The 27114-nt window shown below is 34.2% G+C and overlaps 1 protein-coding gene across 1 annotated transcript in view; it reads left to right on the forward strand.

Moving 5' to 3' along the window:
* The window catches only part of LOC122571475 (vesicular acetylcholine transporter), a 202259-nt gene that overhangs the window by 56682 nt on the left and 118463 nt on the right, over nt 1–27114 (forward strand). The window contains exon 3 of the mRNA XM_043735258.1: nt 4443–4534. The gene's annotated coding sequence lies outside the window, so the exon portion shown is untranslated. The remainder of the gene's footprint in view (nt 1–4442; nt 4535–27114) is intronic.

Below are 27114 nucleotides of genomic sequence, written 5' to 3' on the forward strand. Positions count from 1 at the left end.
GTTCTTTCCTTGTATTTTTCTGCGTACCTGTCGATTTCGAATAATAGGAACTTGAATGTAAAGTAGCAAGCGTTAAAAGCAGCAAATAGAACATAATTTATTCAACTAATCTTTATTATAACACGAAGTATGTACTTTGGCAGTTATAAAATCCTCTTTATGCACACGCAACCATAGGGACAGCTCGCTTTAATTACATCAGCTACGTAGGAGCACGTTTCGAGAATATTACAACGAAATGTTCGCGGATTAGTAACGATGGTGGTCGCTGCCAAATATCGGATCTTCTCCCGTGATTAAATCTGGTTTCATCGCCGGCCGTAATCTAAACGAGACAAAGCGATCCGTCATCTAGCCGTTTAATGAAAGTCGTGACCATAACTTAGCAGGTTCAGGCTTAAGACACCGAGCAAGGAAACAGAGACAGAGTCGAAGGTGGAAGTTGAACGCTTAATCCAGCAATATGAAACTCCCTTGCGGCTTACCCTGTCGCTGCTCCCCTTCTCGCTTTGTATTCTGTTTTCTTATTCGCATTATGCCACGCGCTGGTAAATATTCGACGCGATAAAACAGGTCGTTCGGATAAATAACGATATCTATACGATAGGATACACGTTGCCCCTGTCCTATAAATTTTATTTCGTCGCTGATTGTCGTGATCGTATCTAAAATCTTTGAATATTCCGCTTGCCAGTGAATAAAATGAATAGCGAAAGAATCGGAGAATTTGTTTAAGTTTGATAATTATTTACGAGAAGTTATCGGCCGCCGATTGCAGTGAACTTGAAATATGAAGGACATAACTGTGAATAATTTTTCTCTATACATGTATACGTTCCAGGTATACGTAAAAATATTTTTATTATTATGTAATTTTAATATTACGTATTTCTTAAGATTTTCATTTAAAGCGAGACCAATTGGTAACAAATCTGTATATTAAAATTTATGATTATTGATTTTATTGCTATATATTATAATTAATATCATGTCACTAGAAACATTTTTGCCATTATATAGAGAAATACAGTTATTCGATTATCAAAATTATATTGGCGTCGAAATAAGAATTTTGCAATATGACTAACGTGATCTTGTTCACGAGTACATTTTGTTTGTCTGTTCATATTAAATGTACATGTGTATGTATTAATTAGAGCCAGTAGATACAGCGCTGTGAATAATTATAGACTCAAAAATATTTTCTGCATTATTTCTCCGATATTTTCAAGAAACCACCGATCATACCTGGATATGTTAAGCGAAGTTGTTTTCCTAAAGGATAAATTAAACGCTATAGGATATCGGGAGATGTTACGTGAGAAATTAGTACCTTTTATAGTCGAAATAGGAGACAATTTTTCAACGACAGAATACTCTTCTTCGTACAGCAGCTACTGCAAAATAGTGGTTTCAAGATTTGAAGCTAGAAAAATTTACCGAATGTCCAGCTGGACAAATTGTAAAGTACAAATTAAATAATAATAATAATAAAAAAGATTTGAGTCCTGATCTGAACCCGACCGAGAATCTGTGGAGAAGCTTCTCAGTAAGAAAAATTTACGGCCAATTTAAAAGAAGAATACAATCCGCGTGGGCGGATATTCAATAGAAAACTTTAAATAAGTTATTGGATAATATATCAAATAGATTAATAGTAGTAATAAGAAATAAAGAAAAATTCACTAAATATCGAATGAGAATCTAACAAAATTAACATTGAGTTTATATTTATTCATACCAAAAGACACAACTATGAGAGAAAATTTAATTGTTTCCAGACTTCGAAAGAAGACAATTTTTCTTCAGTATATCTTTAATTTTATTCTGTATCATAATATGAAGTTATATAAATGGAAGATTTTCGTCAGTTTTTGGTTTAATATTATGAAACTTCTAAAAGTAGGGTTGAGTTTATAATTATTCATGGCGGTGTATGTATGTATACATGTCCCCAGCACGCAACCTAATAATAATCACGCACGGCCTTAGTTTTCGCGTTATACATAAATTTACGTTTAGTGGTACGTATAAATAGCAATGAATGGTATTTACTAATTGAATTTACGATACTCTCACGATATCGAATGAAATAAAAATTATATTATGCTAGCGTTAGCGATCGAATGTTATTTAGTTTGCCATCTAGCCTAATTATAACCCATTAATTTACCTTTTTCTGTTCCATTATATTCTATTATATATTAAAAACCATTAGCATTAGTGAATTGAGTTTAAGCTGGGCTATATAAAGATGCGTACAGTGACCACTCACGCCAGCTGTGAAGTGTAATGACAGTTAAATTTCATTGAAGTTTTTCTGGATATCTTAGAACCAAAATTTACCGGATGTCCAGCTGAACAAATTGTAAAGTAAAAATTAAATAAATAAAAAAAAAAGACCTTGGAACCTAAGACTGAGCGACGATGACGTATTTAGGGAAAAGTAGTTCAGAATAATGAACTTCACAACATATTTCAAAATCATCGAAATGGATGGGGAGTCATTCCCTGTCATCAGGAGTCATCGTGTTTGTAAATAATTACCTTTAGTGTATATTTACGTCTTCGTTCGTAAGTACAGTCGAACCTCAATAACTGCAACCTCAAGAGAAGAGTTCTAGAGAAAACTCGAGTTCTAGAGATTCTAAAGTTTCGACTTATCGAAATTTCCGAGTGAAAGCGATGTAACGAACGAAAATTTGACATGCCGAAGCTTTGTAAGAAGGCACAGTTACATTCACCTTTTCACAAAGTGTTAGTGTTTCAAGCTCACTTTTAAAACTTATTTTATTGGACGTATATGGGTGCAAAAGTTAAAGACGCGGAACACGATGACAATTACGCATTCGGCCGACAAAAAACGCAAAGGAGCAGTATACGGCTTGTCTTAGGTTATTCGAGACAATCTTAACGGTCAAAAGAAAGGATCCTTGGTATGTTACTAATGAAACAATACATCGCGACCTTAAGATACCCACAGTTAAAAAAGAAATATCCAAATTCAATAACAGATATAACCCCTTAATCTACAACTACGGGCATAGCCCGTAGTACGATGATCGGGCCAAACGTAAATATTACGGGCATAGCCCGTAGTAGATGATCGGACCAATCGTAAATATTACGGGCATCGCTCGTGGTACGTACTACACAATGCGTCGTGCGAATGGCTCGAAGGCTGCGCGAGCTTCTTTACGTTTTCGGCCCAAAATTCTCGAACGTAAATCGTAGATTAAGGGGTTAATATAAGAGTTAACAGCCACCAAAACCCATTAATTACTTAATTACTTGACACGACGGATCAGATCCGCAGACTAAAAAGACATTACCCTTTAGATTTAAGCATTAGATTCAACTAGAATCAAACATACTATAAACTCTTATAATCCAAGTTGCAGTACCACGCCAAAATAATTTACTTATAATTCTCAATGAGAATTGATTGTAAAAAGTCTACCAAATAAAACAAGAAAAAAAAAGAAAGGAGACGATATCGAACGATTGGTTTCTCACATCTTGTAACACACGCGATATAGCTAGAAGCATACTTCGACTTGCAGAGGCACCGGCGATAGAAGTTCAACTTTGACCTGTACAGTTCTGACTATTCTAAATTCGACTTACAGACGTAAAATAATACATCTGGACACGTGGCAAATAATTCGAGTTAAAGTGAGTTTTATTTCGACTTCTAGAGGAATTCGCAGAGAAGCGTGAGGGAATGAACAAAATTGTAGTCTTATTGAGATTTTCAAGTTGCAGAGATTCGCCTATGTTAGGATACTTGATAATATATTATATTTGTATAATATATATCTATTATACAACATTTGAGGATGGTTGGCTGTGTGGTAGTTTAATAACGAGATTACTCGATATTAAAACCGTCAAATATATTTTAAAATAATTATAAATACAGAATCAACCGTAGATTGCTCGCTACGGGTCGTTAAAAGAATGTTCGCTAAGACGCTCGGTGCTAACTAATTCAGTAAAAACTGTGTGTTGATCGCTACTAAAATCGCTCGAGACTGAGATTGAAAAACTGGTTACCGTACGATCGTGTTCGTTTATTTGTACTGGTCGAGGGGGCACCGAAAAGTTTCCATCCGCCTTTGTTTGACAGTTGCACGTAGCGGTGACATTGTTTTGTCCAGAGTTGGTTTATTCTTACATTATGTATGTCCTATCGATGTCGATACTCCGGGGAGAAACAACAACGTGACTCGAATTGTCCTCTAGCTCATGTGCCGCTACATATATATATATTTATATAATATATTATAACATTGCTCGAAACATCCTAATATCCCGAAATATATTTAGTTACATATTATCCATGAAAAAATATAGAATTCGTTGAAGTAAATATGGCTGCCACATAAAGCCTAAAAAACTGTTCTTCGATAAATAACAGAGTTCTGTATTTATTTTTGCAGAGGGATGGCGAGATTCAGTGTTGGGGGCTTCGCGTCGGTTATTGGTGACTCTCGGCAGTCTCTCCCGGGACAGTTCGCCATGTCCTGCCAGGGTAAGTACTCGCATTGTTTATCTTTTGTTAGGAAAATTGGTAAAAATGATGGATCTTATTGTTAGTATTTGCTCCCATTCTCTCGTTGACTAGAAGATTAACAAAGAAAGAAATTATTAATATTTCTTTGTTGAAAACTTGTTTTTTATTAAAATTACAAAGCGACATCAATGACACGTGAAACTTGAGCAAACTCTTGCCGCTCTGCTTAAGCCACGTTAGTCACCTGGGGGTAGAAGGACCGTTTCGATACTGAAATGTAAATCGAACCGCGGTTGCCACCCTTCTGCATTTCGCATTGCCAAAAGCAAGGATCTACTCGATGCCTCCGGCTGAAATATGCAAATGACACGCAACGCCGTCAGATACGACCTCGTTACCAACGCTACCGAGGGTGGATAATATTTATCGTAGGGAGATCAAGGTCCACGCGATATAGGATTCTGCAATCCTTTCTAAATTAAAAATTTCATACCAACAACACCAACTTACCGTAATACACATTTGCTTACAATAATACTTCGTCAAGCTACGGTGTATTTTGCCAGTTACAACGTACATTTTTCCTTAGAGGAAACATTTGCAGTTACTTGATCTTATTTAATCTACATTCGTTAAGCTTATATACGCAGGGTGCCTTCGAAATCACGGTACAAGCTATCGGGTGGTGATTCTATGTGTAAAAATAAGTCGGAAAAGAAGAATAACATTTTTTCGTTTAAGATTTCGTTTTCGAGAAAAATGAAATTGAAGATCGGTCGGGTGACCGTGTACTAATTGTGAGTTTCGAGGTATCCGACTTCTCTTTCCACTCGTGCTGATATTTATATACATGGACAATGTCACAATTTGCTTCCTATCATTCCTGTTATCTTATTTTCACAGTATCCGCGTTTGAAATGGTTTCATGAATAAGGATAAAAGTATTACTTTTTAAAAGTCACTTTATTAACGTAACAGGTGTTCAAAATATTGACCGCGTTGCTGCATACATAGCTCTGCTCGTCTAATAAAATTATCATCAGGACGAGCTTCTGAGAGAAGTCGGATACGTCGAAACTTACAATTAGCGTACGCGTACCAGACGGATCTTCAAACTCATTTTGCTCGAAAACGTAGCTTCAAAGAAAAAATTGTCATTCTTTATCTTCGACTTATTTTTACACGTAAAATCACCACCCGACCGCTTGTACCATGATTTCGAGGACACTGTGTATATGATGATAGTAAAATAATTATTCTACATTAATCTACTCTATCTCTGTCGCAAATTAATTTTTCAGAGCTGAGTTTAAGTTTCGAACCAACTGGGAACATAAAGTAATTTCGATTTCCTGGCTGTTGATTTATTGGTTGACAAAGTTGTATTAAGATTGACTTATTCTTAATCCAAGTTACACTCTCGGTTTACATAACTTCGTTTTCATATCCAACATCTCACTGGGTTTAATCTTTGCATAGATATCGTCTACGTCTATACATTTCTCGGATTTTCATAGCATTTTTTTACCTGAAAAAGATATTTTAAACGCCACTGATGTTGGCGAAAGTAATATGTGATTCTGTAATGTGTGGGAAGCTACGTATGTTTGATATTGATGGATAATGTGTGTTTTTGGATAGAGGATACGGTAGATTTGACAATTTTAACGATGATATATGACCTTACGTCACTAGTCGCTAAAAGGAATTTTTTCTCGTCGAACATGTAACTACTTCACTTTGTTAGATTCTTTTATAATAAACCGAAGGCTCGTAACAAAAAATTTTCCATGCTTTTATATGATAATTTGTATTATAAAAAATGTGTCTTGACTTATTATAGAATGAAAATTAACAAATTGTACAAAACCTTTTGTTGTGAAACCCACAATTTTATGATCCAGGTAGACGTATTTTTCTACAATATATAGGATGTTTAAAAAATCATAGTACAACAGGCCGGATGGTGATTATATATACGAAAATAAATCGAATAATGGAATAGCATTTTTTCATCTAAAGCTTCGTTTTTGAAAGAATGATACGTATTAACTGCAAATTTCGAAAAGTTAATTAGTACCCAAACTCATTTTTTTCGAAAACGAAGTCTTTAACGAGATACTGCTGTTCTTTTTTTCGATTTATTTTTGCATGTAGAATCGAACTACATGTAGAAGAGAACTTGCATTCGGTCGATTTTAGGACACCGTGTAATGTATGTAATTATAGATATACAAATTATGTATCATTTCGTTTAACGAAAATTTGAAAATGTTCAAGTATTTTTTTGCTCTTCTGGAGATAGACAACTATAGACAATAACGTGATATTTTATATCTTTTAAGCATTTAATGTTTTGATATTAACCTGTTAATTACGGAATTTAGTTTCAAAACTCCCTTACGGCGTGCGTAGTTAAAATCAAGCAATTAATTAAATAAACTTTTCGAAAAAAAGTAAAGCAAAATAAGGAAGGATTACATTTTAATTCAATTAACATTTTAAGAAAATTAACATTTCATTATTGAAAAAGGCATCGTTATTAAAAACTTAAAAATTGCCAAAAAATAATAAAATTCATAAATGAGAAAATTAAAAAAATTCAGTTAATTCAGTGTGGTAACGTGACTCCTTACGGATTCCATTTTTTTAGCAGACGGCAAATCTTCGAAGTGGATTTGCTTTTGATTATGTAGGTGGTATAAAATTACATAAGCTGGTTATAAAGTTATACACAGCAAAGTACACAAAACAATTCGAGCAATAAACGGTATACGCATTAAAGAGAATAATAAAATAATCAAGCTTTTTGGTATAAAATACACAATGGGTTTATTGGAAGTATAAAGGAAACATACCACTAAATGTTATTTATTTTACTTTTTACTAAAATTTTGAGTTTTTACAGTCAATGGTAATTTTTTATTTCACACGACCAGTATACACGTCAACCGTAGCGAAATAAAGTTTTGGATTGACGTGTATACACGTCGAACGCAGTTAAGAGAATCCTTTAAACGTCGAAATAAATTGTTAATGGAGAAAGCAATATTTGATACTAATCTGTAAACTGATTTTCTGTCCGTCATCAAAGAGATACATACGTGGCCTCTCATTGTTTCATTGAAATAATTCTTTTCAATATGTTCAGCTGCAAAGTAATGTTATTGGGAATTTATCGCCCGATTCTTTGTCAGGAAGAATACCAGGTTACTTTCAAAAGTATTTTTATTACGTATGCCAAATACGTAACATAATTTAGGGGCGAAAATTCACCTTGGCAGTTGTTGGTGGCACACATATAGTTCGCTTCATATTGGGTTTGATTATTATTAGTTTGAAATTGATTGCAACTTTAACACTAGAACTACCGATAGTTGACAGGAAGCTATTTCTAGCGAAACCAGTCAAAATGATTGGTCTTTAAAAAATACGTAACAATAGAATATTTTTATATTTATTGATTTATTACTTTATTGCAGAAGGAATTCCACGTTATATAGTACATTTTTATTTTATTATTAATCCATCTGGGACCATGATCCCTAAAACGAGGCTTGACAAATTTATAAAATTGTAGAACCAGTCATTTTGACTGGTGCGGTATTTCTAGTATTAGTATCTAGCGATCTAGCGATGGATCCGGAATTTTCCTGATAACTGATATCATCATATCGAATGATACGCAGTACAAATTTTAAAAACGTGTGCGAAGTTGTACAAAACAAGGAAACTGGCTAATTGGGGTTCGATAAATAGATTGCAGGACCCTTATACGCTTTAACAAGTACCAGTCATTTTGACTGGTATTGGTATAAATAGCCTTGATACAAAATTATTTTGAGTTTGGATACATAAAAAACAAAATAAAATTCATTATATTATTCTTTTAGTTATCATTGCGAAACTCGTTACATCATTGCGGAAAAACGAAATAGAAATTATAACACGAAGTAAGAATTTGAAAATAAATTTGTAAAACCAGTCAATTCGACTGGTGTGATAGTTCTAGTATTAATCGAGGCATCAGGTTTCTCCTCGGCCAGGTTTCTATGGTTATCACACGGTTTTATGGATGATGAATTTTGGAAAATCTCATTCGCGAGAAGCACGACAATGTATCACTGTCCGTGGTGGAGTGAATATGGGAAAAGTTTCATAAGAGTTGACAAAGTGGATTATGATACAACAGTTCGGTATAGTCGGGATCGTGGCAATAGGATAAGTGGATTCACCACTTGCTGCTCTTAGCGCTTCCCTTAAGTTTAATAGTTTTTACGAATACTACCACTCTATCTGAAATAAAGAATATCTTCCTAAAATCTCTTCCTCTATGTTGATAAAAATTGAATTACAAAGAAGTTAGAGGTTCTAATATAAATGTTACACGTCCCATTTCATCTGTAACTCTCAGATGATGAACCTTATATAAATTATGATCTTTAATTTTTTTCCAATTTCATATTTACTTGAATCTGTATCATAATATTTAAAAATACTTATAAATGTTTATAAATAGTTAGTATAATTATTAAAGTTAGTATAGTTCATAAATAGTTATAAATAGTTAGGGCAAAGAGTACCTGTGGCTTCTGCTACTTCAAGCAACAAGCACTCTAAAAGTTACAAATGTATTGTTATTTACAGTGGTATTGTTGTTTGTACGATGAGAGGAAAATTATGTTAAGAAAGAAATTATATTAAGTCTAAAGAGTGTTTTCGTTTCAGTCTTCTGAATGCAGTAAGACTAGTGTAACAATGTAAGTAACAGTTTGCCATTGTAGTGTAACTGCAATGTAATAGTTAGTATAATGTAACAATTTACCACTGAGGAATTTACGTGTAATTTGACTTTGCTTTTGTATTTGTTAGAAAGTCATTTGATTTCTTCTAGAATACAGTGTGAATGTGCAATGCTTTGCGAATATCGTGATTTCTAACATGCCAGAGCGCGTTCATGATTGTAGGGAGGATCTTAGCTCGTTGACTTTCAATTTTTTGAATCTGTGACTTGACTGTCATTCCTCACAGCTGGATTCTATATATCCAAATCGGTTACACATTTGTATATAAAAATTTTGTTATTCCTGCTAGGTTCCGATTTTATTGAGATAAGCAACTCTAATTGTTCCTTAACTAATTTGATACGTTTTATTGTTTGTTTAATGCGTTGTTTCTAAGTCAGTTTATTGTCCAAGTGTGAACCTAGATATTTTATTGAGTTTGTAGTATAATGCTATTGTTGAGTTACACACTACTGGTCTGTGAAGGTATTTAGTAATCTGAAGTAGGTGCATAAAGAGAAATATTTTTCCCAAATTTTGCATTTATGAAATCGGAGATTCCACTGCACGAATTCAGGTTCTTAAAGAAGAGAGAAATACGTATAATGGAAATGAAACTCTATATTTACTACTTTTCGCATTTCCATTCCTGAGCAATTTTTCTTTCTCGTTAGAATTTTAACTGCGATAAAGGTCCACAAAAATGATGTTCCACGTAATGAAAAATTATTATCCCTAATATAGTTGAGGAGATAGATCGAAGCTCGAAGCTCGGCCCCGTAAAGTACATTTTAATTAATCATGCCGCGGCATTGACGTCATTCTCGCATATTGGATGCTTCCAGTTTCCATGAGAGAATATTATTGGTTTCACAATATAATAAATCAATTCGATTCGCAGCTGCTATTGATCAATATTAAATAGCTACAATTTTGTACATACTAACGGAATTAGCGAACTTATGAACGTAAACTCTCATAATCGAGTGTCACTAGTCGCCGATAAATAGTTGCAGCCGCAGCAATCACGTTTTCTTTATGTCTACTCTATCGTTTTGTTGGTCAGACGACAGTAGCTCTTCGAACCTCGATAACTCCAACCTCTGAAGACTATGAGATTACAATTTTGATCCTTAGAAGTTGAAATAAAACTCACCGTACCATATGCCATACCATTTAACTCGGAAGAATCCGGGCCCAAACCTTGCGCCTGAATGTTCAGGAAAAGAGCCGAAGCGACGGAGACAGAGGGCCGGAACGGAACATGAGATCATGCGACTGAGTGCATAGATAGCTGCGCTCGTGTTTAAAAGAAACGCACCATTCGATACACTTATACTTGGCCCGAGATTAGGACTACGAGTGAGACTCGTAGTATTCACGTTTGACATGAAATCAGACCACGAGCCTGACTCGTGATGTTCAGGTTTGGCTCAAAATTCTCATCACGACTCAGACTCGTAAAGGTATGGCAAGGGGTTAACTCGAATTATTTTCCAGGCATCGAGATGCGTTATTATTGCGTTATGCGATGTTATTTTACCTCTATAACTAATTTATTGGGTTGGTATTACCCCCTAATGACAAAATCCACAATCACTTAGTTGCCAATCTAATAGAATAGCCAGAGCTCTACAGGTCAAAGTTTACCTCCGTAAATCGAATTTCTCTGGCCGTTGCCTCTGCAACTTGAAGTGTACCTGTAATTATGCCGCGTGTCTCAAGATGCAAGGAATCAATCGTTCAATGTTGTCTTCTTTCTTGTAATCATTAGGATTGTCTCGAAAAACAAGACAAGCGATATCCTGCTTTTTTGGCCTTCAATTCCATTCATATCCATACAAGGTAATTGTTCTTCGTCGGCCGAACGCGTAATTGCCATGGTCTCCCGCGTCTTTAACTTTCGTATTTATATACGTCGAATAAAATGACCTCTAAGAGAAAGCTTAAATTGCCAACACTTTATGAAAAGGTGAATATAATCGAAAACCTTGGTGTAAAAACCGACCCGAACAAGTGCAGATTTTAAAAGTCGTGGGGAATTGAATAGAACTGAATCAAATACGACCTGCTTAAGCAGTTGCGCTAATATTTTGAATGTAAAAGGGCATTAATGTAACGGATGATACAGAAAATGATACTTTTTACGTTTTTGAATAATGTCCCTAGAAAATCTTNCCTTGATATTTGGACTTGCCCGGTTCATGTACCAAAATACTGGAAATTTGAAATAAAATATTTTGTTTCTTCACATCTTTATTCTTGCTTCGCCGTTATTCGTGTTCCACAATCAGTTTCCTAGACAAAACACTGACAACTAATTGGCACGTATTTACTGCAAGGTGATTGATATGATTCTTGTCATGTATGAACGTATGAACGTATTGGACTTCTCTGATTCTTGCACCGATCAATCGTCGATGTATAAAAATATATAAAACTTCAACAAGTACAATCTTTGTAAAAGGTGGACTTGCTCGATTTTTGCACCAACATATTCCATTCTATTCAATTCAATTGAATCCTGTGTGAACATCAAAATTGTTAAGAGGGATTTCAAGGGCTAAAAATGGACAATGACAAAAGTAATAATTTGGCCATTAATTTCTAAAGTCTACTATCTTATTCGTCCAAGAACGTTATATCTGAATTCTGTAGTGGCGGACGAATAAAGAGCAGAAATATATGGATCGTTTATTTTGAAAGTGATGTAAATCCATTTTTTTAAATTTGTAATTTAATTTGTGACTAATTTAATGTTAGCTTTTTATTTATAACTAGTTAATATTTAATACCTTAAAAAATGCCAATTGTTCAATTTAAAATTAGCTGATTATGAAAGTAGTGTAAGTCCAATTTCCATAGACATATGCGTCTATTTCTTGTACACATCACAGGATTATTATGATGTTATAAAGCAATGTCGACAAAATAAAAAATTTGTTTTACATAAAATGAAACGAGAAAATTTCGTTTCAGCAAAAAATCTACAAAACGAAATTCAAACACGAGCAAGAAAAAATAATAACGAAGAAAAGGTAAACTGGCTGAAAATATATTGGATGAGATTTTGCAAAAGTGCACCGTATGCTATTTTATATAAAATATCGATGGAGGACATAGAATTTAAGACGTTAGATTTATCACCTACATGTCGGGAAAGACCGCAAAAATTTGAAATAATCGCCCTGGCGTCTTTGTATAACAATGCTAGACCTATTGCATACGAAAAATATAAGTTATGTCAGTTATTACCTTATATACCTCCTGTGAATCATGAATATTTCAAAACACTGCCACATAAAGAACATAAACAAAAAATATCAATATCTTATGTTAAGTTTAACAATATATAAATATAATTAACGTTCAAAATAAAAAATACTACTCCTATTTTGATTTCTTGTTATTATTCATAATCAAAATTGGATTAATAGAAAATATATTTTAAGTGATATTTAATTTTTCATAATTGAAATTAAATGATTTTTACAATTGACTAATTATGAAAATGGTGCAAGTCCATTTACAGCTTGTAAATTTACAGCTTGTATTTTAGTTAAATTCGCCTAAAAGGAATGTATATAATCAAATTACATATTAACAAATTAATAGAAATATTGCCAGACTTGACATAATTAATTTATATCTTTGAATTGACTAATATGCTAACCTTTAATTTTCTCGAAGCAACAAAAAATACACTTGTACCATTTTCAAAGTAAACGGTGCATATTTCGTGGCATTCGATGTTCATCGACAAATAGACAGTCCTCGTTTATGTAAAGGAAGCACACGGTCGCGTGCATACATGTTTCATTTTTAGAAAAATTTACCAAATATCCAATAAAATAAAAAAAAAAGTTTTATTTGCGTACGTCCTCAATCAATCGGCAACGTATAAAGATACATAAAACTTCAACAAATACAATTTTTCTAAAAACTGGGTCTGCTTGATTTTTACTCCGAGGTTTTCGATTATGCTTTTGTACAAAGCTTCTGCGCGTTAAATTTTTGTTCGTTAAACCTCCCTTACTAGGAAATTTCGCTGAGTCGAAACCGCTATAACTCAAAGATTTTAGCTCTTCCCTTGAGGTTCGACTCACAGAGGTTCGACTGTATTATTAAAACTTCTTTATGGTTCTTAAAAGCACAAAACTCCCGTTCGATCATACTATATATCACATCAAAGAGAAATAACTGCGATTTCTGTTTTACCAAAAGTTTCGACATGGTCGTTTGAAATGTTGTTAATTGATGAGTGGGCGTGGTGCACCTGGCTTGCTGATCGATAACAAAGACCCCTACGCTCACGTATTCTGCTCTATTTCTACCTCTATTATCCGACCATTCTATATGTATTCTACCCCTCTTTTTACCATTTTACCTCGTATTCGTTGAAATGGACAATCATCTAGACCGAGTTCTGTTCTTCGAAGAAAACTTAAACTGAAAGAACGTCGTCGAGTTGTTTCAACCGCCGTAAAACACGACCGAAAACTCAATTTAAAAGCAATATCGGATGTGACATTTTCGTGAATATATCTCCCCTTTTCTCGGAACGTGCGGATTCCAGGCGCACGAGATATGTCGATCATCATTAGCGGGGAAAGTAATTTTCTTACGTGGAATTACAGTTCCTGGCTTTTGGCACTTCTCGCTTGAAACGCCTGGACATGACGAAAATTAAGAAAGTTGAATCGAATGTTGAAGAATTAAGAAACGCGTGAAGACGAGTATAAAGATGGAATTATAGAAAGAGTCGAAATCGATAAATTAGTTCTACGTGATTCAAGCGATACGCAGAAACTTGCAGTTAGAATATCAGGCGAAAGGAGATCTCTTTAGCTTAGAGAATTACGTTATTTTTTTAAATTTTCATTTCAGTTTGGAATGTATTTTTGTTACCTTTGATTATTTACCTTACATTCTTATGATAAATATATCTATAAAATTAATATTTCTTTTTTTTTTTATGTGGGATATTAATTGAAGGGTGTTTGTGAAAAATTGCCTAAGTGCGACGAAGCAAGTTTTACGAGGGAAAAGAAAACTGCTTATGTATTTCAAGTAGCCCAAATTGATGAAACAGAAGTGTATCTGCAGGAAAGCCTGTATGTACCACCTTCTAGCTGTAAAAGGAAATCAATGATCAATTCATTTAAGTAGATGACGTAGATAAAAATCTAGAAACAATTGACTAACGTACACTGGCACTTGTATTCTTTTTACAAAGGCCACGTTGTGTTACTATTTTCTAACATTATTAATAACTACTTAGAAATAAAAATTGCATTGAAATTCTGTAATACGATATACTCATTGCTATGTAGAACATTTCCTAACAAAAAATCAAAACTTCTCAATTTCATCTCCCATAATTTGTCTTCTTCGCTTACTTTTCAATGACACATATACCTGAGTAGCCTTGTAATAGTAAGAGGTGCAAATAATTGTGTACTCGGTTCTCTCGTGATTCCAAATTAGAAGGAAACATAAAATTGACGGCGTCCGACAATGCAGTGGATGGAAAAATGATCGTTGTTAAACGGCGAACCGTAAAGTCCACTTATTCTACCTGAACGCACCCCGATTCACGAAGCGGCTCGAGTCGATCTCTTCTATTGCATTAAGATTAAGCGAGCCGAGCGATCAACTTTACCTGCGGCCCGCCACTTTTTCCTAAGGGTGCACCGTCACGAGCTGACCATAAATAACGCGTTATCTCGAGATCCGATAGAGGCTAATTTATTTACGAATCGCTGCCGCGACGGGGTGGCTCACGGAGTATATCACGGGAGTGGTTAACGCGTGAGTCACGTGCCATCTGCTACGCACTACCCACTCTATTATGACGTGGACTGTATATATCATTATTCTCGATGACTCGGTTTTTCGTGAAGACGGTTTCTCGTCAGCAATCGTGAGCGCTGGAAAATCTAAATATCCCTTCTTCGTTAATTGCTAGCAATTTTTATCAACTTTTAATTTGTTAAGAACGATATCCTCATTTATATGAATTTCTTTAAATTTCAATCTTAACCCTTTGCACTAGACGGCCTTTTCGGACGGGCGTAGCGGCAATTCGAGGTGATTTGCGCGTATGTGACGAGTGTCTTGTAGGTAATATAAAATAATTTTATACAAAAATTAACTTAAAATAACATCATATTTTAATTATCTATGTATATTTACATTTTTGAACATAACATTTTTTAAATATTTTTTCTGTATTTTTTTGACGATAATTTATAAAACATCTGCCAAAATGCATCCTTGGCTTGTACAAGTATCACAATTATAAGCTGTTTCGTGTCCTTCTCCTGCTTTGTTTCGGTAAGAACACACCTCACAATCCTTTTTTCTTCCTGTTAAAATTACATGGAGCTTTCCATTTAACCGAATTTCATCACAATTCATCACAATCTCCTCTCAACTGGTCTACTAAAGTTTTTATAAATCGCAGGTGGTTAAGTGACCTTTCGTTCTTTTGCTTTTTCATAGAATATATGAATTAATTAAAAAAAATTCCGTATCCACTTTTTTAGAGCTTCTAAATTTACGAAACTATAATACTTCTGTCACGATCGTCGAATCGGAACTAACGTTGGAGACGTTGCCAGAACCATAGTTTCGGAAGAATTTGAGCATAAATATTTCATCTCAATCTTACAGTATAACACTTTACACTTCATAACAAACAATATAAACAGCTAAGGAACCTATTTACGCACCAATATTGCGCTCTCAATTGGAGAGGTCGAAATTTAGCATAAATAGGGACTGTCGCCTCTCATTCTCCTCTCGAATTGCCACACGGAACGCCGTGGTGACGGAAAATAGCCTTTCGAGTGCAAAAGGTTAATCCATTGCTTCTCAAAATTCTATAATTCTCGTTGAAAGTATTTTGGGAAACGCTATACATCCGTTTCTTTGAGTCTTTGTCCTTCTTCGGGTGGAACTGTAGAAAGACTGACTACCCTCCGATTTCGATAATTTTTGGATATACTATAGAAATTTTGCACGACTTTTTCCTATATGACTCCACTTAGATACACAACTTATATGGAAACAACATACTAAATCAATTATAGACAAAATACGAATAAAAAGAAGACAGATGTATTGGCTAACTAGTGAAAACTCTAAACTTGGCATAGAAAATAAACTAAAAATCTACAAAACGAGAATAAAACCAATTTTTAGCAGTTCTCGAGTTGTTACTGCGCCCGTCCGAAAAGACCGTCGAGTGCAAAGGATTAAGATTGAAATTTAAAGAAATTCATATAGTATAATAATAATACGTATATAATAGTATAATAATAAATATACGAGTATAATAATAATAAAAAATAATACGAGGATATCGCTCTTAACAAATTAAAAGTTGATAACAATTGCTAGCAATTAAAGAAGAAGGGACGTACGGAATACCGCTATGGGGGACAGCAGCAATGAGCCACATAAATAAACTAAAGTCGCTACAATCGAAGATACTGAGAACAATAGTCAACGCCCCATGATATGTCAGAAACGAGGATATACGCAAAGACTTAAAAATACCAAGGATTAAAGAAGAAATCGGTAGGTACCCAGAAAAATACAAGGAAAGAACGGCAACACATCCAAACCAGCTGGCTGCTGAAGCAAGCCAAACTCTCATAGAAAGAAGACTAAAAAGAAAACACCTCACTGACCTCACTAAAAAAATAAAATAGTCAAACTCGAAGATGGTATCTCGCTGAGGGTAATTATCCACATGTTATTTAACAATCAAATTAGAAAAATTTACCAAATGTCCAGCTGGACAAATTGTAGAGTACAAATTAAATAATAAAAAGATTTCCTCTCTCTATTCCGAGATAAAACCTCAACAATTAATGCATATATATGCGTTATTAATAAATAATGAGTAAACAATGTTCGCTACAGATTTTAATATCTCTACGTCGTGATATAGCGGCTGTTAAAACTTTCTGCTGCAGGAGGGACTACATTATGCCATTGAGATAAAAGATTCTTGAAATTAATGCATCGCACGAGTGCAGCGTATAATTCTTTCTTTTGTCAAGTTTTAGCAGTTGCAGCATATATGTCAAATTTTATCAATTTCCTTCTAACACGAATGTTATTAATGTCTTAATGGATAATGATATTAAAAAAGATATTTCCAAGTTACTGTTTTAAAGCTAGAAAAATTTACCGATTGTCCAGCGGGACAAATCGTAAAGTAAAAGTCAAATAAACAAAAAAAAGGAAGAAGTTACTGTTTAGTCAGAAACCTTTTAAAATTACCGCGTGTGCAGTATTTTAAGATACTTCTTAATAACATATAAATCTTATAATGCGAAAAGGTGTTATAAAAAGTGGTATTATAAGAGTATTATAATTTGAAATGCGTAATGTGCAATTTCAAAGAACCGGAGCATGAAAAAGATAAGGACAGAAAATATTTTCTGCAAGAAGCTACATGTAATACTGCGCTATAACATAAAAATAAATATCAAACAACGAATTTGTAGCAAATTCACATAAAACTTTACACCTACACCTTAACTTTATAGCTTACTGCATATTGGTTCATTACATTTTGTGATAAGGCAGTAGATGTATCATAAACTACATTTTTGCGTTGAAGCAAAATGTAAAAAATGTTGACAATTATTGTAAAGAAATACAAAGAAATTCAATTTACTTTATTTACAGTTCCAATTATCTTTTCCCATATTTGCACGGAGTATAATATTTGATACCCCAGGACGTCATTTATTTTTATGCGATGTTTTTTCTGTCAGGAAAAATCTCTTTTTCTTTTTCTTCTTCTTTTTTTTTATTTAATTTGTACTTTACAATTTGTCCAGTTGGATATTCGGTAAATTTTTCTAGCCTGTCAGAAAAGATGTCGCTAATTTCATGTAGTTTTAAAATTCTTCGTCTCCTTTATTAAAAATAGAACAAGATGATGTTCCAATAGAACAAAATAGATCATACATAATTTAATAAAATGTTGTGCATCTATTATTTCCTTCTAAAACGAAGGAAACTTTTGGGGCAACCTAATACTTTGCAATTCTAATATCATGTCCCGTGACATTTCTTTTCGCCATTAATTGGACCAGAGCTTCTCGAAACAATCCATTGTCATTCCTTAATTTAAGCAACATTAAGAAAATTACTTTTATTGAAGCTTGGGTAACTGTGTCATAAATTGCTACACGACCAGACGATACGAAATTTATGTCGAATCAGATAATAACTTTGGAAACATGGTACGGAGCACGATTTCTTGGTTTTTCTGGTTGCGTGGGTTGTATTGCAAGGAAGCCTTCGAGAAATCAGACACGAAACTAACCGACTACGACAGTAGGAAGAATTCCAGCTACTTCCGAATCTAACACGCGAATCATAATCGTCAGCGACGAAATTTCCACGCTAGATGTGTTAAAATTAGCTTGTCTTTGATTAGTTATTATACAATGCCGTGAATAAATCATAGATATAGACTCGTTTTTACATTTTTCGTATTATCAAAACCAAAAATCGACAAAACCGTTTATATAATTTCACATTATAATATAATACAAAAATACAAACTAAGATTTCCTTCTTTCAAAGTTTCCAAGAAATGAAATTTCCTCTTGAAACTGTGTTTGTGGCTCTGCAAGAATATAAACTCGATGTAAATAAAATTTTGTTACCTTTTCATTCAGTATTTAATGGATTTTTCTTTATTTTTGATTATTTTTATTAATCTCTTACGTACGGTATCCCCTAAACTTATTTAAAGTTTCGTTTTGAATATTCGCCCACGCGGATTTTATTCTTCCTTTAAATTGGTATTTTTTCTTATTATAAGTATTTTCTATAAGTGGCTTCTCCTGATTGTAAACTTTTTTTGCTAAAAAGCCCTCCACAGTTTCTCGATCGGATTCAGCTTACGATTCAATGCTGGATACGATAACAATGCTATTCAGAAATCTTAAAACCACTTTTTTGTACTGACTGCTTTATGAAGAGGAGCATTGTTTCGTTGAAAAATTGTCTTTTTTCCTTCCATTTCGGTTATGAAAGGCAATAATTCACTATGGAACATCTTCTGATATCCTACAGCGTTTAATTTTTCCTTTAGAAAAACAATTTCACTTAATATATTCAAGCATGACCAGTGATTTCTTGGAAATATCCAATAAATAATGCAGGAAACGTCTTTGAGTCTATAATCATTCACAGCACTACATAATAGCCATTCCTGAATGCTGAATACCTATGTGTAATTGAAAGTAAATCCTCTAATTTTCGAAAGATCTGATCACTTGCACGCAAGAGATTTGCAATTAGCGGTGGGAAGTGTAAAATATTAAAATCGTGATATAAATATAATTACGTATCTGAGTTTCAAAAGTAAAAAATATCTTGGTTGAAATAGAAACATCTCTATGGTACATGCATCAGTGAGTATAAAGTGTTCATAACACAGTGTTCATAAATCGTATAAACTTTTATAAATTCATAAAACTTTTGATAGTATAATGTTGTACGCGTATTGGCATTTAACTAATTATCTTATCGATTGAAAATTTGATTACCTGCTTTCACAATATCTGGCTGTTAACACTATCGTGCTGTTCGTGTTAAAATTTCGGGAAAAATGAAATTATGCTAAAGGTCCAAACACCTCGAATAATACGAAACTTCGGCAAAAATGAAACTCGCACAAAGAAATTTCTTTCATTCAGAAACCGATACAGCAAATAGATACAACAAAGAAGAACGGTGAATATCCCATCTACATATGTACCTACTCTCACATTAGTTTAATTAAACGTTTCTAATTATTCAAATCGTCCTACGTCAGTGAAAAGGCTGATTTTATCTGAAAGCTATTCGATACCGGAAGAATCGGTCGAACAGGTCGAGGCATTTTCGCTAATAAGCACGATCATGGATGGAGAGAGGGAGCACTAGCAAAGCTCGTTCAACTTCAAAGCGCATCGAGTGTCACTAACTAAAGTTTGAGCGGCGCGGGCTGGAGAGTTTGCCATTTCCAATCCAAGTCCATTTCGTGATTAAGGGTAAACTTCTGAAGTTACCCTGGAGGACGTACGCAAACATAACATGCGTACACGCGACCGTGTGTTTCCTTTACATGAACGAGGACTGTCCATTTGTCGATGAGCATCGAATGCTACGAAATATATTTCTGCTCTTTATTCGCACGCCACTACAGAATACCGATGTAACGTTCTTGGACGAATAAGATAGTAGACTTTGGAAACTGATGGCTAGATTATTACTTTTGTCATTGTCCATTTTTAGCCCTTGAAATCCCTCTTGACAATTTTGATGTTCACACAGGATTCAATTGAATTGAATAGAATGGAATATGTTGGTGCAAAAATCGAGCAAGTCAACCTTTTACAAAGATTGTACTTGTTGAAGTTTTATATATTTTTATACATCGCCGATTGATCGGTGCAAGAATCAGAGAAGTCCAATGCGTTCATAACAATTTCTGGACTTACCTATGTGATCTTTGGTAAGAAGAATCGGTGATGTCCAGGATTCGGCCGGCTTTTATTCTAAAATACAGCGTCAACGATGGTGTTAATGTAGCGTTTAATCTATCAGCCAATGTGTTCCAAAAGTTTAGTAAATCTTTTCTATTAATTGCGTGTCTTTCTTCTTATCGATACGAAATGTCTTCGGACTGACAAGAATCATATCAATCACCTTGCAGTAAATACGTGCCAATTAGTTGTCAGTGTTTTGTCTAGGAAACTGATTGTGGAACACGAATAACGGCGAAGCAAGAATAAAGATGTGAAGAAACAAAATATTTCATTCAAATTTCCAGTATTTTGGTACATGAACCGGGCAAGTCCAAATATCAAGGAAGATTTTCTAGGGACATTATTCAAAAACGTAAAAAGTATCATTTTCTGTATCATCCGTTACATTAATGCCCTTTTACATTCAAAATATTAGCGCAACTGCTTAAGCAGGTCGTATTTGATTCAGTTCTATTCAATTCCCCACGACTTTTAAAATCTGCACTTGTTCGGGTCGGTTTTTACACCAAGGTTTTCGATTATNTTCGTATCATGACGCTCCTAAAATACACGTGAGATGCCTTGAATGAAATGGAAAAGGTGCGAGACAGGACCTTTAACGAAGGAGGCCAGTGCAGCAGAGTTAATTCGGTCACTTTTCACGGACCTTAGCGAGCAAGATCGATAAGCAACAACGAAATTTCGTGTTGTCCCTCTTTAAACGATCCAAATAAACTATATCAAAGGCGAAAGGTTCCCTCGCAACCGATCCGATATCGGGTTGCTAATGGCGAGAGCCGACCGTCATGCTGCAGCATAAAAACGTACGCAGGGATAATTGAAGGGAAGGATAAGGCTGTGTGTATATTATTTAGCAGCTTTCTATACCTTCCGTACTGGCTTCGACTCCGCTTTCGCCATTCTCTCTTAATTGCTGGCCAAATTACTTTTCCCGCGCTATGGTTAAATCGTACGGAAATTTATGTTTCCGTTCGATAGAGGCCGGATATGTTCTTCTGTTGATGTAGCCCTATCATCAAAGCAACAGAATATTATACGGTGCACAGGATGTGAACGCGAGACCCGGTTCCTCGGGATTATCTGTTTAGCGTAAGATTTCATAGCATCGCGTTTCTCGATAGTAATAACGACGAATAGTAATAATATAATAATATGATATAATAATATAATAATAGATATAATAATAATATTAAAGCTGATACATGCTAGTATTATTTGGGATTGCATTTGAGCTGCAAATTGACATGGAAGAGGCACATTATCGTAAAAATCCAAAACGGATTTGGTTGAAAAAGAGATACGTGGCGTGGCTGATCGGCGAAAGAGCAAAGCTTGGTATGAAAAATAAATTGCAGATCTATAAAATTATAATAAAGCTAATCTAGTCATATGGTCAAGGTTTTCCTCGAAATAACTAACCGGTTTCTGGTCAAAATAAGAAACTGGTTTCTGATGTGAAATAAATAATTGGTTTCTGAGTCAAAACAAGCAATTGGTTCCTGAGTCGGAGTACGTAACTAGTTTTTGGATCCAAATAAGCAACTAGTTTCTGAATTCAAATAAGTAACTCTTATTTATTTGGAGTCGTCGACAGACTAAGAGACCCAGAAACGAATAAAAAGACATAAATTTTGTGGTCGAACGAACGGTGACATCGTTCAGTCGAAAGCAAATAGGATATGTATAAAGCTTCCTCGTTCTGGTATTAACGAGTCTGACGTATTATAGTTGCTCGCCGATCACTTTTTGATTTGCCGCTATCTCGAGTCTCTAGTTCGTCCTCCGAGTTCTTTCTTGCCCTGTTCCAGAAGAATGTCAAGTCGAATATATCTGACTCGTAATAAGAAGTTTGAGGATGTTTATACAATTTTATATTTTTATAAATATAATTAAGGAAATGGAATCTAAATAAAAATTAAAATAAAAAATAAATAAATAAAAAATAATAAATTTGAAGTTAACAAATAAATAATAATTACTTGATAGTTAAATAAATAAATAAAAAATTAATATATATTTTTGCATATTATATGCGCTCTGTTGATTTTTGAAATCTTAAAGTTCCCAAAAATGTATAAACATCTGCGATGTGGTAATAAGCAACTGGCCTGTCTCGAGCGTGTTGCTTATTTCGAGACGAAACTGTATGCCACAATGGGGAGTGGCGGCGAAGAGCAACATAGACGAACTTGAGGCCCAACATCTATTGTCCGACGCCCAATCGTTTGCGCCGTATGATTCGTTAGAAACGAAGAAATGAGGAAAGATTTAAACGTCATCACAATAAGGAAAGAAATAATTAAAGCAACCAGCAGTTACAAAGAAAGAATAGAAACTCGTGTTAATCAATATGTTAGTCAATAACATATACGATGAATATATGCCGCGTAGGCTTAAAAGAACACAGCCTACTGACCTAATAGACGAATAAATATTTGCAGATAAACCAGATCGACTGATTATAATAATAATGACGTTTACTCAGTGCAGACATTCATTGTCGTGCTGTTTGTTCACATTTAAAACAATTTGCCTAACGAGTATTGACAACTTGCAATATTTTTTTTTATTATTTAATTTGTATTTTACAATTTGTTCAGCTGGACATTTGGTAAATTGAACTTGCAATATAGCGCATAAAGAAGATATTAACAGATGCATAACTTTTATGTTCTCAAACTAAGATAACGAGTTTTTTTATACAAATTTCACCATTACTATGGAATAAACTGGACTGTAGAATTAGTAGAAAACAACAACAAACACTAAAGAAAAATAATAAATTTGTTTAACAAAGGAATAAAATACTGCGTCGTTTACTAATAAAACAATAACCTTCGACGTATTAAATTTATTAAAACATGTTATTGAACAAAAAGGACACCGTACAAAATATTAAACTCCAAAACAATTGTCATTTCAGCTTTCTTAACGTCAATCCCTAAAGCGCCTGAATATTCTTGAGACATGAAAATTCACTTTTAGTCAACTTTTTTTAAATATTTGAACAACGGTTTGTTTTAAGTCAAAAGTATTTTACTTTCTGGCTATACTTCGATACACTGCTGTTGCTTAAAGGCGATAAATAAAAAGATATAATAATTCTTGTTGTAATAAATATATAATTTAATTAATTTCTTGTTGACGAAGACACGTCTATATCTCCGATTTACTCTTCAAAAAACTGACTGTTGCTAATCAAAAAAAAAAAAAAAAAAAACGACAGGAAATCGTCGTCTACTCATACTAAATAAATGATTGCCATACCCCTGTCCCATTCGTGTTACAATCCATGCGTAAAGGAACATTTACAGTACGTTGATTAAATTTTCCCAGTCACATACCACACACGGGCACTCCCTTCTTGCAATAGTCCAACACAAGTGCAAAACATTTTTACTGTTTCACCCGCACCTATTTCAAATATAGAACACAGAAATCAACGTTGTGCTAACATGCGAATATGTTAGAGGCTCGAGTGTTGTAATTGTATGTTTGTGCGTATGCTTGTAATTGAACAGCAGTGTTTACTATTTTTTTCTTTTTTATTATTTAATATGTACTTTATAATTTGTCTAGCTGGACATTTGGTAAATTTGTCTAACTTGATTGTTAAATAACGTGTAGATAGCTACCCCCAGCGAGATACCATCTTCGAGTTTGACTATTTTATTTCTTTAGTGAAATCAGTGAGGTGTTTTCTTTTTAGTCTTCTTTCTATGAGAGTTTTGCTCGTTTGGAGCTGGTTTGGATGTGTTGCCGTTCTTTCCTTGTATTTTTCTGCGTACCTGTCGATTTCTTCTTTGACCGTTGGTATTTTTAAGTCTTTACGTATATCCTCGTTTCTGACATATCATGGGACGTTGACTATTGTTCTCAGTATCTTCGATTGTAGCGACTCTAGTTTATTTATGTGGCTCATTGCTGCTGTCCCCCATAGCGGTATTCCGCACGTCCAAATTGGTTTTATTATCATTTTGTAGGTTTTTAGTTTATTTTCTATGCTGAGTTTAGAGTTTCCACTAGTTAGCCAATACTATTGAATATATTTTAAAGGCGTTTCAATGTAAAATAATGGAATTTCCAAGACCAATTGTAGTGTATTTTAGTGAAAATATCGGTATATCAATGCCGTAAAAAGTAGATTCCTAATGACATGATAGTAGGTGCAGTGAAACACACGTGGCGTGAAAGGGAAATAAAGATACAAATCTGACGCCAGCCTGCATGTATATGTATATGTGCGGTATAAAAAGGTTTATCGTCAATCTAAAACGCAAAACAGCGAAAATAAATTCGAGAAGGGCGTGAAGCATACTTGTACAAGGGTCAAGTTCTCGGTCGTCTCATTAGAAACGCGAGTATAATCCCCCTGTTGTCGGTTCGCTCTCCAATTACTGTTCACTCGTTCCTGATTCGAAGCAGGTTCAGTAGGTAGCCAGTGGCGTAGGCAGCCATACACATTTCATCACCGAGTGTACGATTATGGGCACATTTACAATTACGTCACGTTAGACAGAAATATGTCGGTGTCTCGCTTAATTAAAATTAATACAGATTGATATTTCTACAATTACTGCTATTGTCTTCGTCGTTTTAATAAAGAAAAACCTGCCACCTGGCTGTGGATGTCCATGCGAATTTATCATTTTGTAGATGTTTTAGGTTGTCCGGAAAGTGTCTTTCTTTCGAAAAAGTTTTTTTTACATCAGTATACCTTAATACAAATGTGAAACCAAGTCTGTGATATGTCGCGGTGTTTATCTCAACAGAACAAAATGTATTCTATGTAATTCGACAAAATAATATAAAACAAAAAACGTTGTGCGTCTATTATTTCCTCATAAAACGAAAGAAACTTTTCGGACAACCTAATAATTTGACAAGCGTAAGCTAGGTATGATGCTTACACCGATTAAATGTTGTGATATATTATTACCTTCATGGTATATTCTTATATACATTTTATATTATTCATATATATTTTATTATATATTTATTATATTTTCGTTATTATATTATATTACGTACATTATTTATATGTTTATTATATATTTTTGACTATTTGACTTACAGTGAGATGCCAAAATCCGGCAATATTTGTCCGATCATTATCCGAAACCAATTATGCGTAATGGCTTGGTAAGAAGATCTTGATCCAAATTATTATTAATTAGAAATAACAACCAGTTTTAACCAGCATACAGTTAATCGTCGAATTAATTAATCGAAGCTGGTATAAGACAAAATTGTCGGTGAAGAAGATTTACACGTTAAAATTATAATTCGCTCGGAATATTAAATTCTGACAGAATTCAAAGTCTAAGTGTAACATACATATACATTCCCAATATACAATATAACAAGAAAAACACAAAATTGAATTGTAAAATTATGGAATTCACGAAGTAACTCTTTTGCTGTTCGATTTAGTCTTCTTTTCTCTCCTTTTTCTTTTGCTACCTTTTATCATTTTTGCTATTACATCAAATTCTTCTAGATCGATGCGCATTGATTATAAAAAAGCGAGAAACGCATTACATTCACGGGCTGATTCTCCTCTTTTTTTCAGAATTAATAGGAAAGCCACTGGACTACGCCATTGTGCCGTGGCTCAAGGAAATTCTGTCGGTCCTTTTCGCGCGTGTATAAAGAGTTTGCACGCGTCGTTCACGCAAAATCCGTAATTGCTTCGCACGGTTGCACATCGCTGACTGTTTGCCAATTTGTTCGGTTTGCCGGTGTTTGCGTTCCGCTGAAAATACCACCCTCCCTTTGCTTCGGGGATTTCGCCATCCGCTATGAGCGCGACGTTATTTCTATCAGACGTATGACACGACACGGCAAACAATGTTTAAAAGAACTTGCAGTTGTTGGTTGCTAAGGAATTCCATCGAGTTAAGGCTTATTGCTATGCACCGCTCGAAGTCGAAGTTGAGCGACTGAATTTATTAGTTCGGTATAACTTTGATTATCCGAGATGATACGGACCTACCTCGGATAATCGAAAACGTGGATAATACGGATAGGTCTATTAGCGTTCATAAATCGTAGAAAAACGGGATAAACCGTAAAAAGCATAGAATAAAATCTTAGAAAATATTTTGATAATGTTATGTTGCGCATGTATTTAAGTTAAATTAATTATTTAATCGTTGAAAGTTTGATGAACTGTTTCCACAGTACTTCGCTATTTACATTTTCGTGGTCGTGTTAAAAGTCAAAATTTTGAAAAAGAATGAAG

This window comes from Bombus pyrosoma, linkage group LG10, assembly GCF_014825855.1.
Source record: "Bombus pyrosoma isolate SC7728 linkage group LG10, ASM1482585v1, whole genome shotgun sequence".
NCBI lineage: Eukaryota > Metazoa > Arthropoda > Insecta > Hymenoptera > Apidae > Bombus > Bombus pyrosoma.